Raw genomic sequence first — 12,321 nt, forward strand, 5'->3', positions numbered from 1 at the left:
CTGTCGTTGTTGATGCGTTCTCTGGCAGTTCTATGACACTGTGTTAGCTTTCGGACTGTGGGAGTGTAACCACCATCACTGCGTCAGTCCAGAGGGGGACATGAGTGCCTCTTCCCTCTAATCTGTGTAGCCCCCGAGATGGGGAATAGTTCCTCCACCTTCCCAGTGCCCCCTCCATGTCACTGTTACCCCCGTCTGTGTATCGATGCTGATTTGTCACAAACGCTCCACAGTATTCTCTCTTAATTTTATTGATTCCCATTTCCATAACTTTCCTTATTCTCTCTTTCATGCTTTCTCTTTTATCTCTCTCTCTCTCTTTTATCTCTCTCTCTCTCTCTCTCTCTCTCCCTCTTTCTCTCTGTGTTTCCCTCTTTCTCTCTCTCTCTCTCTCTCTCTCTTTCCCTCTCTCTGCCGCTCTCTTTCCCTTTCTGTGTCTCTCTCTTTCTCTCTTTATGCCTTCCTCTCTCTCTTTCCTTCTCTCTGTGTGTCTCTCTCTCTTTCCCTCTCTGTGCGTGTGAATCTCTCTCTCTTTCCTTCTCTCTATCTTTCTCTCCGTCTCCCTCTGTATCTCCCTGTCCCTCTGTGTCTCCCTCTCTTTCTCTCTCCTCTTACCACTCTTTGACCCTGTCTCTCTCTCTCTCTCCTTTTTCCTCTCTGTCTCTGTCCCTCTCTTTGTCTCTCTTTCTCTCTTCCTCCTCTCTCTCCCTCCCCACCCCTCTTTCCCCCTTCTCTCTCTCTCTGTCCCTGTCTTTCTCCCTCTCTTCCCCTCTCTCTGTCTCTGTCTCTTTCCCTCTCTCTCTCTCCCCCTCTCTCTGTCTCTTTGTCTCTCTCTCTCTCATTCATACACCCACAGGCACACCCACATAGTGGCCCTCTGTCTCTCTGCATCTGTCTTTCTCTCTCCCGCTCTATCTCTCTATAAGAGGCTGGGGCTGTTTTCCCTGGAGCGTCGGAGGCTGAGGGGTGACCTTATAGAGGTTTATAAAATCACGAGGGGGTGTGGATAGGGTAAATAGACAAGGTCTATTCCCCCCTGGGGTGGGGGAGTCCAGAACTAGAGGGGGGTAGTTTTAGGTGAGAGGGGGAAAGGGACCCGAGGGGCAACTTTTTCCCCCAGAGGGTGGTGCGTGTGTCGGACGAGCTGCCAGAGGAAGTGGTGGGGGCTGGTACAATGACAGCGTTTAAAAGGCACCTGGATGGGGGACAGGAACAGGAAGGGTTTAGAGGGAGATGGGCCGAGTGCTGGGGAATGGGGACTGGATTAGGTTAGGGATATCTGGGTCAGCCCGGATGGGTTGGGCTGAAGGGTCTGTTTCTGAGCTGAACACACCACTGTGTGTGTGTGTGTGTATCGCTCTCTCTCTGTGTCTTTCTCTGTCTCTCTCTCTCTATCTTTCTCTCTCTCTGCCTCTCTCTGTGTCTGTCTTATTCTCTCTCTCTCATTCTCTGTCTCTCTTTCTCTCTCTGCCTCTCTCTGTGTCTGTCTTGTTCTCTCTCTCTCATTCTCTGTCTCTTGTTGTCTCTCTCTCTCTCTCTCTGCCTGTCTCTCTCTTTCTCCCTCTCTCAGTCTCTCTCACTCTTGCTGTCTCTCTCTCTGTTTATCTATCCGTCTCTCTCTCTCTCTCTGTTTATCTATCCGTCTCCCTTTCCCTGTTTCTCTATCTCTCTCTCTATCTCTCTCTGTCTTTTAAAACTTTCTGATGATGTAATGAGCTCATCAGATGGATGAAGAACTTGGAGTAACCGATATGAATCGATTCTTCTCTGCTGTTAAGCCCCCCCCCCCCGTACTAAATCAGCACAAACTGCTTCGTATTTCTCTGGGTTTTGCGGGGACCTTGACTGATTTATTGCACAGTGCGCTGTTACAGATGCAGGAGCTGAGTTGCTTTACGAGCGTAGTTAGTATGTACACTGTGAACTGCTGATCGTTGGCCTCATTTCAATCTCTGTAATGGGTTGCAGAGCCGGTTAATGGAGCATTTCACAGCTGGGGATAATGTGTGTGTGTGTGTGTGTGTGTGGTGTGAGAGAGAGAGTATGTGTGTGAGAGAGTGTGTGTGTTGTATGTAAGAGAATGTGTGTGAGAGAGTGTGTGTGTTATGTGTGAGAGAGAGTGTGTTGTGTGTAAGAGAGAGTGTGTGTGTGTGAGAGAGTGTTGTGTGAGAGAGTGTGTGTTATGTGTGAGAGTACGTGTGTGAGTGCGCGTGTGTCTGTTAGTGTGTCTGTGTGTGTGTCTGTGAGAGTGTGTGTGCACATGTCTGTGAGTGTGTCTGTGTGTGTGTCTGTGAGAGTGTGTGTGCACGTGTCTGTGTGTGTGTCTGTGAGAGTGTGTGTGTGACTGTGCGTGTGTCTGTGAGAGTGTGTGTGTGTGAGTGTGTGTGTGTGTGTGGTGTGAGAGAGAGTATGTGTGTGAGAGAGTGTGTGTGTTGTATGTAAGAGAGAGTGTGTGAGAGAGAGAGTGTTGTGTGAGAGAGTGTGTGTTGTGTGTGAGAGTACGTGTGTGACTGTGTGTGTGTCTGTGAGATTGTGTGTGTGTGCGTTTGTGTGGGAGAGTGTGCGTGTGTCTCTGTGTGCGTGTGTATGTGTGTGTGTCTGTGTGATTGTGGGTGTGTGTGTGTGAGTGGCAGGGACATTACGCATCTGATCTGTAAATTGATTTTCTGACCCACTACCACCAGGAGACTGAAGACTGGCTGATGTGGGATCGGACTGTGCCTTTTTCATCTCCAGGTGTGGACCTGAGCTCCAGCTGTGATTCAGGAGTGAGGTACATCATTACATTTGGGATCAGCTTCACACACAGGACTAATTCACCCCATCAAACACTCCCAGGGACAGGGGGTTAGATACAGAGTAAAGCTCCCTCTACACTGTCCTCCCATCAAACACTCCCAGGGACAGGGACAGTACGGGGTAAGATACAGAGTAAAGCTCCCTCTACACTGTCCCCCCATCAAACACTCCCAGGGGCAGGGGGTTCGATACAGAGTAAAGCTCCCTCTACGTTGTCCTCCCCATCAAACGCTCCCAGGGACAGGGGCAGCACGGGGTTACAGATTTACAGATTACATTACAGTGTGGAAACAGGCCCTTCGGCCCAACAAGTCCACACCGACCCGCTGAAGCGAACCCACCCATACCCCTACATTTACCCCTTACCTAACACTACGGGCAATTTAGCATGGCCAATTCACCTGACCTGCACATCTTTGGACTGTGGGAGGAAACCGGAGCACCCGGAGGAAACCCACGCAGACACGGGGAGAATGTGCAAACTCCACACAGTCAGTCGCCTGAGGCGGGAATTGAACCCGGGTCTCTGGTGCTGTGAGGCAGCAGTGTTAACCACTGTGCCACCGTTCCGCCCACAGGGACAGCACGGGGTTAGATACAGAGTAAAGCTCCCTCTACACCGTCACCCCATCAAACACTCCCAGGGACAGGGGGTTAGATATAGAGTAAAGCTCTCTCTACACCGTCCCCCACTCCCAGAGACAGGGGGTTAGATACAGAGTAAAGCTTCCTCTACACTGTCCCCCACTCCCAGGGACAGGGGGTTAGAGACAGAGTAAAGCTCCCTCTACACCGTCCCCCACTCCCAGGGACAGGGGGTTAGATACAGAGTAAAGTCCTTTACACTGTCTCCCACTTCAAGGGACAGGGAGTTAGATACAGAGTAAAGCTCCCTCTACATCGTCCCCCACTCCCAGGGACAGGGGGTTAGATACAGAGTAAAGCTCCCTCTACATCGTCCCCCACTCCCAGGGACAGGGGGTCAGATACAGAGTAAAGCTCCCTCTACACGGTCACCCCATCAAACACTCCCAGGGACAGGAGGTTAGATACAGAGTAAAGCTCCCTCTACACCGTCCCCCACTCCTAGGGACAGGGGGTTAGATACAGAGTAAAGCTCCTTCTACACTGTCCCCCACTGCCAGGGACAGGGGGGGTTAGAGACAGAGTAAAGCTCCTTCTACACCGTCCCCCACTCCCAGGGACAGGGGGTTAGAGACAGAGTAAAGCTCCCTCTACACCGTCCCCCACTCCCAGGGACAGGGGGTTAGATACAGAGTAAAGCTCCCTCTCCACCGTCCCCCCACTCCCAGGGACAGGGGGTTAGATACAGAGTAAAGCTCCCTCTACAACGTCCCCCACTCCCAGGGACAGGGGGTTAGATACAGAGTAAAGCTCCCTCTACACCATCCCCCACTCCAAGGGCCAGGGTTTTAGATACAGGGTAAAGCTCCCTCTGTCTAACTCTTTGCCTCTCTCTGTCACTCTTTCTGCCTCTCTCTACCCTCTCTCTCTCTGTCTCTCTGTCTCTCTTTCTCTGTCTCACTCTTTGCCTCTCTGTGTCACTCTCTCTGCCTCTCTCTACCCTCTCTCTCGGTCTCTCTGTCTCTCTTTCTCTGTCACTCTCTCTGCCTCTCTCTGTCTCTCTCTCTCTGTCTCTCTCTCTTTCTCTGTCTCACTCTCTGTCTCTCTGTCTCACTCTTTGCCTCTCTCTGTCTCTGTCTCTCTCTTTCTCTGTCCCACTCTGTCTCTCTCTGTCTCTGTCTCTCTCTGTCTGTCTCTCTCTCTTTCTCTGTCTCACTCTCTGTCTCTCTCTGTCTCTGTCTCTCTCTCTCTCTCTCTCTGTCTCTCTCTCTTTGTTTCACTTTCATCTCCCCGTCTCTCTCTTTATCTCTGCCTGTCTCTCTCTGTCTCTCACTCGCTCTGTCTCTCTGTCGGTATCTGCCTGTCTGACTCTATCTCTGCACGCTCCTCCTCTCTGTTTCGCTGTTTATCTCTCTTTCTGCTTGGCTCTGTCTCTCACTTCTACCTCTCTGTCTCTCTCTCCCTCTCTATCTGTCGCTCACTTTGCCTCCCTCTCCCTCTCCCTCTGTCTCTTTCCCTCTGCACTCTGCCATCAATGCGTCTCCTGTCTCTCTTCCCCTCTCTCTCTTTCTCACTCTGTCTCTCTCCCTCTTTCTCTCGCACTCTTACATCTGTCTGCATCTCTGCCTCTGTTCTCTCCGTCTCTCTCTCTCTCTCTCTCCGTGTCTCTCTCCTTCTCTCTCTCTCTCCATCTCTCTCCATCTTTCTATCTGTCTCTCTCCATCTCTCTCTCTCTGTCTGTCTCTCTCTGTCTCTCTCTCTTCCTCTCTCTGCCTCTGTCTCTCTCTCCCTGTCTCTCTCTCTCTGTTTCTCTCTCTCTGTCTCTCTCTGTCTGTCTCTCTCTCTCTATCTCTCTCTCTGTCTCTCTCTCTCTGTCTCTCTCTCTCTCTATCTATCTATCTCTCTGTCTGTCTCTGTCTCTCTCACTCTCTGTCTCTCTTTCACTTTCCGCATCTCTCTATCTGTATCTCTCTCTCTCTCTCCCCCCTTCCCTCTCTGTCTCTGTCTCTCTCCCCTTCCCTCTCTGTCTCTCTCTCTCTCTCTCTTTTTTTTTCTCTCTCTCTCTCTCTCCCCTTTCTCACCCTCTGTCTCTCCCCTCCCTCTCTCTCTCTCCCTCTCTGTATCTCAGATGCTCAGATGTAGAAAATGTGGAGCGGGGACAGTGTGAATTGGAGGAAGGTTCACACTCACACTCGGAGAGGGATTCAGCAGATGGTTCCTTGAAGGAGTGTCCGATCTGCAAGCACCAATTCCCAGAGGGATGTGGGAAGCGTGTTTTGGAGGAACACATTGACAGTCATTTCTTCATGAGCACCAACGACCCATTCGCCTTCCAGTGACCCAGCACCTCACCTTTCTGTCTCTCCCACATCCCCCTCCTACTCCATCCACAATGCCGTCTTTCCCTGCACCCGCTCCCTCGGCACTGACCCTCCCACAGCACCCGCTCCCTCAGCACTGACCCTCCCACAGCGCCCGCTCCCTCAGCACTGACCCTCCCACAGCACCCACTCCCTCAGCACTGACCCTCCCACAGCACCCGCTCCCTCAGCACTGACCCTCCCACAGCACCCACTCCCTCAGCACTGACCCTCCCACAGCACCCGCTCCCTCAGCACTGACCCTCCCACAGCACCCGCTCCCTCAGCACTGACCCTCCCACAGCGCCCGCTCCCTCAGCACTGACCCTCCCACAGCGCCCGCTCCCTCAGCACTGACCCTCCCACAGCGCCCGCTCCCTCAGCACTGACCCTCCCACAGCACCCGCTCCCTCAGCACTGACCCTCCCACAGCACCCGCTCCCTCAGCACTGACCCTCCCACAGCACCCACTCCCTCAGCACTGACCCTCCCACAGCGCCCGCTCCCTCAGACTGACCCTCCCACAGCACCCGCTCCCTCAGCACTGACCCTCCCACAGCACCCACTCCCTCAGCACTGACCCTCCCACAGCGCCCGCTCCCTCAGCACTGACCCTCCCACAGCACCCGCTCCCTCAGCACTGACCCTCCCACAGCACCCACTCCCTCAGCACTGACCCTCTCACAGCACCCACTCCCTCAGCACTGACCCTCCCACAGCGCCCACTCCCTCAGCACTGACCCTCCCACAGCACCCGCTCCCTCAGCGCTGACCCTCCCACAGCACCCACTCCCTCAGCACTGACCCTCCCACAGTGCCCGCTCCCTCAGCACTGACCCTCCCACAGCACCCACTCCCTCAGCACTGACCCTCCCACAGCGCCCGCTCCCTCAGCACTGACCCTCCCACAGCACCCACTCCCTCAGCACTGACCCTCCCACAGCACTGACCCTCCCACAGCACTGACCCTCCCACAGCGCCCGCTCCCTCAGCACTGACCCTCCCACAGCACTCACTCCCTCAGCACTGACCCTCCCACAGCGCCCGCTCCCTCAGCACTGACCCTCCCACAGCGCCCACTCCCTCAGCACTGACCCTCCCACAGCACTCACTCCCTCAGCACTGACCCTCCCACAGCACCCGCTCCCTCGGCATCTCCCTCCGCCCCTCCCTTGCAGAAGGCTCCGTTACCACGTGAAATAGCGCCGGGCGACCTCCGTCTGTCGCTCGTCGCCTGCGGGGTCCTGCAGTCTCCCACCCACCGTATGGGGCGACCCTTCTGTCTGATGTCTCCCTTCACCTCCCTCCCCCCCGGCCTGTCCCGCCTCCTGAAACACCCCCCCTGGCTCATTCCCGTTTGTTCTTCGGACTGCCCACCCCCCCCCCACCGAGTGATTAAAGTGCGAGTCCCTTCAATGAAATTGGCTAAGCCGTGTTCCAAATGTTTCTGTTCCACCCTGCCATCGTCGTGCGATTCGAACGATTGTGGTCCAGGCGTACCTGAGTACGGTGAGGAGCCTGGTTTTGCCAGCAGCCTGTGCAGATCGCCGAGCACAGGAACGGGCCCTTCGGCCCATCTCTGACCTTGCAGAACCAGTCCCAAAGGCCTGCGCCCGGCCTCTTCCTATCCTCGTAGAACCGCGCAGCATGGGCAGAGACCCTTCGGCCCAACGCGCCCTTGCCGACCCGATATCCAAAACTCTCACGTCCGTGTGCGCTCCCTCAAACCGTCCCTTTGAGCCTCTCCTGTGACGGTCTTGCGGGTAAAGGCCGAGGGACCTGTTTGCGTTAGAGTGAAGGAGGTTGAGAGGTGACTTAATTGAGGCATGTACAACAATCAGAGGGTTCGATAGGGTGGGCAGAGAGAGCCTTTTCCCTCGTACGGTGATGGCTCGCACGAGGGGGCACAGCTTTAAACTGAGTAGTGATAGGTACAGGACAGATGTCAGAGGGAGCGTCTTTACTCAGAGAGTAGTAGGGGGTGTGGAACACAACAGGGGTAGTCTCGCCAACGTTAAGGGGCATTGGATGGACCTATGGACGGGAATGGGATAGTGTAGGTTAGATGGGCTTCAGATTGGTTCCACAGGTCGGCACAGCATCGAGGGGCCGAAGGGCCTGTACTGCGCTGTTCCTGGAAATCCTGCCGCTTAATGACAACGGGAGAGCATTTAAGAGCCGTATGCCATTTTGCAAGTGTGGCCTAACTGATGTTTTGTAAAGCTGCGGGATAACCTGTCAATCTGTACACTCAGTGCCTTTTCCAATGAAGGCAAGAAAACCGTAGCCTCTTGTCTTTACCCCCCCCCCTCCCTCTCAGGTTTGTCAGATGTGGGTATCACTGGCCAGGCCCAGCGTTGCCCCTAGAGACGGTGGGGGTGAGCTGCCTTCCGTAAGCGCTGCGGTCTGTACGTTGTAGGGTCGACCCACGACGTCACTCGGGGAGGGAATTCCAGGGATCCTGACCCTGGAGGGACGGCCGATATGTGAGTGGCCCAGATAGGGGGGAAGCTTGCTAGTGTCCCCCTGTAACTGCTGCCCCTCGTCCTATCAAATGGAAGTGGGTGTGGGGTTTGGAAGGTGGTGCCTGAGGATCTTTGGCGAGTTTCCGCGGCGCGTGTTGTAGAGGGGACAGACAGCTGCTACTGAGCGTCGGGGGGGGGGGAGGGGGGGTGTTGGAGCTCAGCCCAGCATTCGTAATGAGCTCAGCTGCCAGCGATGGGAGGGAGGGAGTGGCAGAGGGGGTTAGCACCGAGCGGGCTTGAGGAGGGAGGCTACCCCTTCCCCACCTCCCAGACGGTGTGGAGGTTCTCGAGTGTGTTGGGAGCCAGCCCACCCCCGTGTGGGCGAGCGGGGAGTGTTCCCTCACCCTCCTTACCCGTGACTTGTTGGTGGTGGGACAGGCTTCGGGGGGAGGGAGGGAGTTACTCACTGCAGGATTCCCAGCCTCTGACCTGCTCCTGTAGCCACAGGATTGATATGGGGCTGGGTCCCAGTTCAGTTTCTGCTCAATGGGAACCCCCAGGATGTTGATAGTGGGGGGGAAGGGGGATTCAGTGACGGTAACGCCATTGAACGTCAAGGGGACGATGGTTAGATTCTCTCTCTTGTTGGAGACGGTAACCCCCAGGCTGTTGATAGTGAGGGGGAGGGGGATTCAGTGACGGTAACGCCATTGAACGTCAAGGGGGCGATGGTTAGATTCTCTCTCTTGTTGGAGACGGTAACCTCCAGGATGTTGATAGTGGGGGGGGAAGGGGGATTCAGTGACGGTAACACCATTGAACGTCAAGGGGGCGATGGTTAGATTCTCTCTCTTGTTGGAGACGGTAACCTCCAGGATGTTGATAGTGGGGGGGAAGGGGGATTCAGTGACGGTAACACCATTGAACGTCAAGGGGGCGATGGTTAGATTCTCTCTCTTGTTGGAGACAGTAACCCCCAGGATGTTGATAGTGGGGGGGAAGGGGGATTCAGTGACGGTAACGCCATTGAACGTCAAGGGGGCGATGGTTAGATTCTCTCTCTTGTTGGAGACGGTAACCCCCAGGCTGTTGATAGTGGGGGGGAGGGGGATTCAGTGACGGTAACGCCATTGAACACCAAGGGGGCGATGGTTAGATTCTCTCTCTTGTTGGAGACGGTAACCCCCAGGATGTTGATAGTGGGGGGGAAGGGGGAGTCAGTGACGGTAACTCCATTGAACGTCAAGGGGGCGATGGTTAGATTCTCTCTCTCTCTCGTTGGAGACGGTTACCCCCAGGATGTTGATAGTGGGGGGGAGGGGGATTCAGTGACGGTAACGCCATTGAACGTCAAGGGGGCGATGGTTAGATTCTCTCTCTCTTGTTGGAGACGGTAACTCCCAGGCTGTTGATAGTGGGGGGGAAGGGGGATTCAGTGACGGTAACTCCATTGAACGTCAAGGGGTCAATGGTTAGATTCTCTCTCTCGTTGGAGATGGACAGAGCCTAGCATTTGTGTCCTGATGAAGGGCTTGTGCCCGAAACGTCGATTCTCCTGCTCCTCGGACGCTGCCTGACCCGCTGTCCTTTTCCAGCGTCACTCTGATCTGCAGCGCCTGCAGTCCTCAGTTTCTCCCCACGTCAGCTGGAGGCTGGGTATTGCCCAGACCTTGCTGAGTTTGGACACGGGCTACTTCAGGGTCTGGGGGAGCGGCGAATGGAGCTGTATGTTGTGCAGTCTTTGGTGAACATCACCTCCCCCCCCACTTGTGAACGAGGGTGAGGCAGCTGAAGATGGTTGGGACCGAGGACACTAACCTGAGGGACTCCTGCAGAGATATCCTGGAACTGGAGATGACTGACGTCCGAAAACCACCGCTATCTCCCTGCGTGCCAGGTATGACTCTCGCCTTTGGAAAGTTTGCCTTATCCAAATCCTTATCCCTCCATACCTTTCCCTGTCCGTGTCCATAGCCAAATGTCTTTTAAACGTTGAAACTGCACCCACATCCCCCACTTCCTCAGGAAGCTCTTCCGCACATGAACCAACCCCTGTGTAAACCAGTTTGTCCCTCATGTGCCTTTAAATCTCTCCCCTTTCACCTTAAAAATAGTCTTGGAATCCCGCATCCCTTGTGGGTCAATACAGGGCTATGGGGAGAGAGTGGGGCAGTGGGATTAGTTTGGGGATCGATACAGGGCTATGGGGAGAGAGCGGGGGACAGTGGGATTAGTTTGGGGATCGATACAGGGCTATGGGGAGAGAGGGTGGGAAGTGGGATTAGTTCAGGGATCGATACAGGGCTGTGGGGGGAGAGAGTGGGGCAGTGGGATTAGTTTGTGGATCGATACAGGGCTATGGGGAGAGAGCGGGGACAGTGGGATTAGTTTGGGGATCGATACAGGGCTTTGGGGAGAGATCGGGGCAGTGGGATTAGTTTGGGGATCGATACAGGGCTATGGGGAGAGAGGGTGGGCAGTGGGATTAGTTTGGGGATCGATACAGGGCTATGGGGGGAGAGAGCGGGGGCAGTGGGATTAGTTTGGGGATGGATACAGGGCTATGCGGGGAGAGAGCGGGGGCAGTGGGATTAGTTTGGGGATGGATACAGGGCTATGGGGAGAGAGTGGGGCAGTGGGATTAGTTTGGGGATCGATACAGGGCTATGGGGAGAGAGTGGGATTAGTTTAGGGATCGATACAGGGCTATGGGGGAGAGAGCGGGGGCAGTGGGATTAGTTTGGGAATCGATACAGGGCTATGGGGAGAGAGGGTGGGAAGTGGGATTAGTTCAGGGATCGATACAGGGCTATAGGGGGAGAGAGCGGGGGCAGTGGGGTTAGTGTGGGAATCGATACAGGGCTATGGGGAGAGAGGGTGGGAAGTGGGATTAGTTCAGGGATCGATACAGGGCTATGGGGGGAGAGAGTGGGGCAGTGGGATTAGTTTGTGAATCGATACAGGGCTATGGGGAGAGAGCGGGGACAGTGGGATTAGTTTGGGGATCGATACAGGGCTATGGGGAGAGAGCGGGGGGCAGTGGGGTTAGTTTGGGAATCGATACAGGGCTATGGGGAGAGAGGGTGGGAAGTGGGATTAGTTCAGGGATCGATACAGGGCTATAGGGGGAGAGAGCGGGGGCAGTGGGATTAGTTTGGGGATCGATACAGGGCTATGGGGAGAGAGGGTGGGCAGTGGGATTAGTTTGGGGATGGATACAGGGCTATGGGGAGAGAGGGTGGGCAGTGGGATTAGTTTGGGGATCGATACAGGGCTATGGGGAGAGAGGGTGGGCAGTGGGATTAGTTTGGGGATGGATACAGTGCTATGGGGGGAGAGAGCGGGGGCAGTGGGATTAGTTTGGGGATCGATACAGGGATGTGGGGAGAGCGCGGATGGGGCAGTGGGATTAGTTTGTTGGTGAGTTTTGATGAGGGGTCTATTTGCCATAGTTTGTGTCTCAAAAGCACTGTGAGTTAACTGGGGAATGAAATGCAGCATCAGGAAAAGATTTCGTAAGGGTTTGTGGCTGTGACTATTAGAGGTAATTGTGTGGAACACATAATTTACAATATGCCAGGCACCTTTCATTCTGATTTAGAAGGGTTGACGTTTTCTCAAATGCTGCTTTGCACAGAGGACCTGGAACGTTATCAGGGACCTATATCACACACTGATGCAGTGAATGCAATGAAACAGAGACTGTATGTTACGAGGGTTGTTAGGCTCTAATGTAAAAATGATTAATTCCTACTCCCCTGATGGTGTGTCGACATCTCTCTCTCTCTCTCTCCCTCTCTCTCTGTCTCGGAGTCTACAGTTCTGCAGAATTTGTCCTCCACCTTTCCAACGCTGCACAGCCCCACTCTTGTGTGTTACAGAGATACAATGACGGAGGTTTGTCTGTGTGTGTGAGTGTGGGTGCGAGCGAGGGAGTGTGCGCGTGTGAGTGTGAGCATGGGTGAGGGTGTGTGAGAGAGTGAGTGTGACTGAGTGTATGCGTGTCTGTGTGTGTGTGTGTGTATATTCACTGGTGGAATGTGGGTTTTGCTGAGATAGAGAGATAGGGAGGCGGTGTAGGGGGTGACACACAGAGATAGGGAGGGGGTGTA

General features: G+C 54.6%; 1 long non-coding RNA gene across 1 annotated transcript; it reads left to right on the plus strand.

Annotated features, from left to right (window-relative positions):
• Positions 1-2,445: 2,445 nt before the first annotated feature.
• Positions 2,446-7,165, plus strand: LOC148134698 (uncharacterized). The gene is made up of 2 exons (XR_015755702.1): positions 2,446-2,773; positions 5,513-7,165. It is a non-coding gene; the product is annotated as an uncharacterized LOC148134698 (long non-coding RNA).
• The last annotated feature ends 5,156 nt before the right edge of the window (positions 7,166-12,321 follow it).

The sequence above is a fragment of the Chiloscyllium plagiosum genome, unplaced genomic scaffold (assembly GCF_037043375.1).
Source record: "Chiloscyllium plagiosum isolate Xiang-an unplaced genomic scaffold, Cpla_swu_hap1 HiC_scaffold_53X, whole genome shotgun sequence".
In the NCBI taxonomy this organism is placed as follows: Eukaryota; Metazoa; Chordata; class Chondrichthyes; order Orectolobiformes; family Hemiscylliidae; genus Chiloscyllium; species Chiloscyllium plagiosum.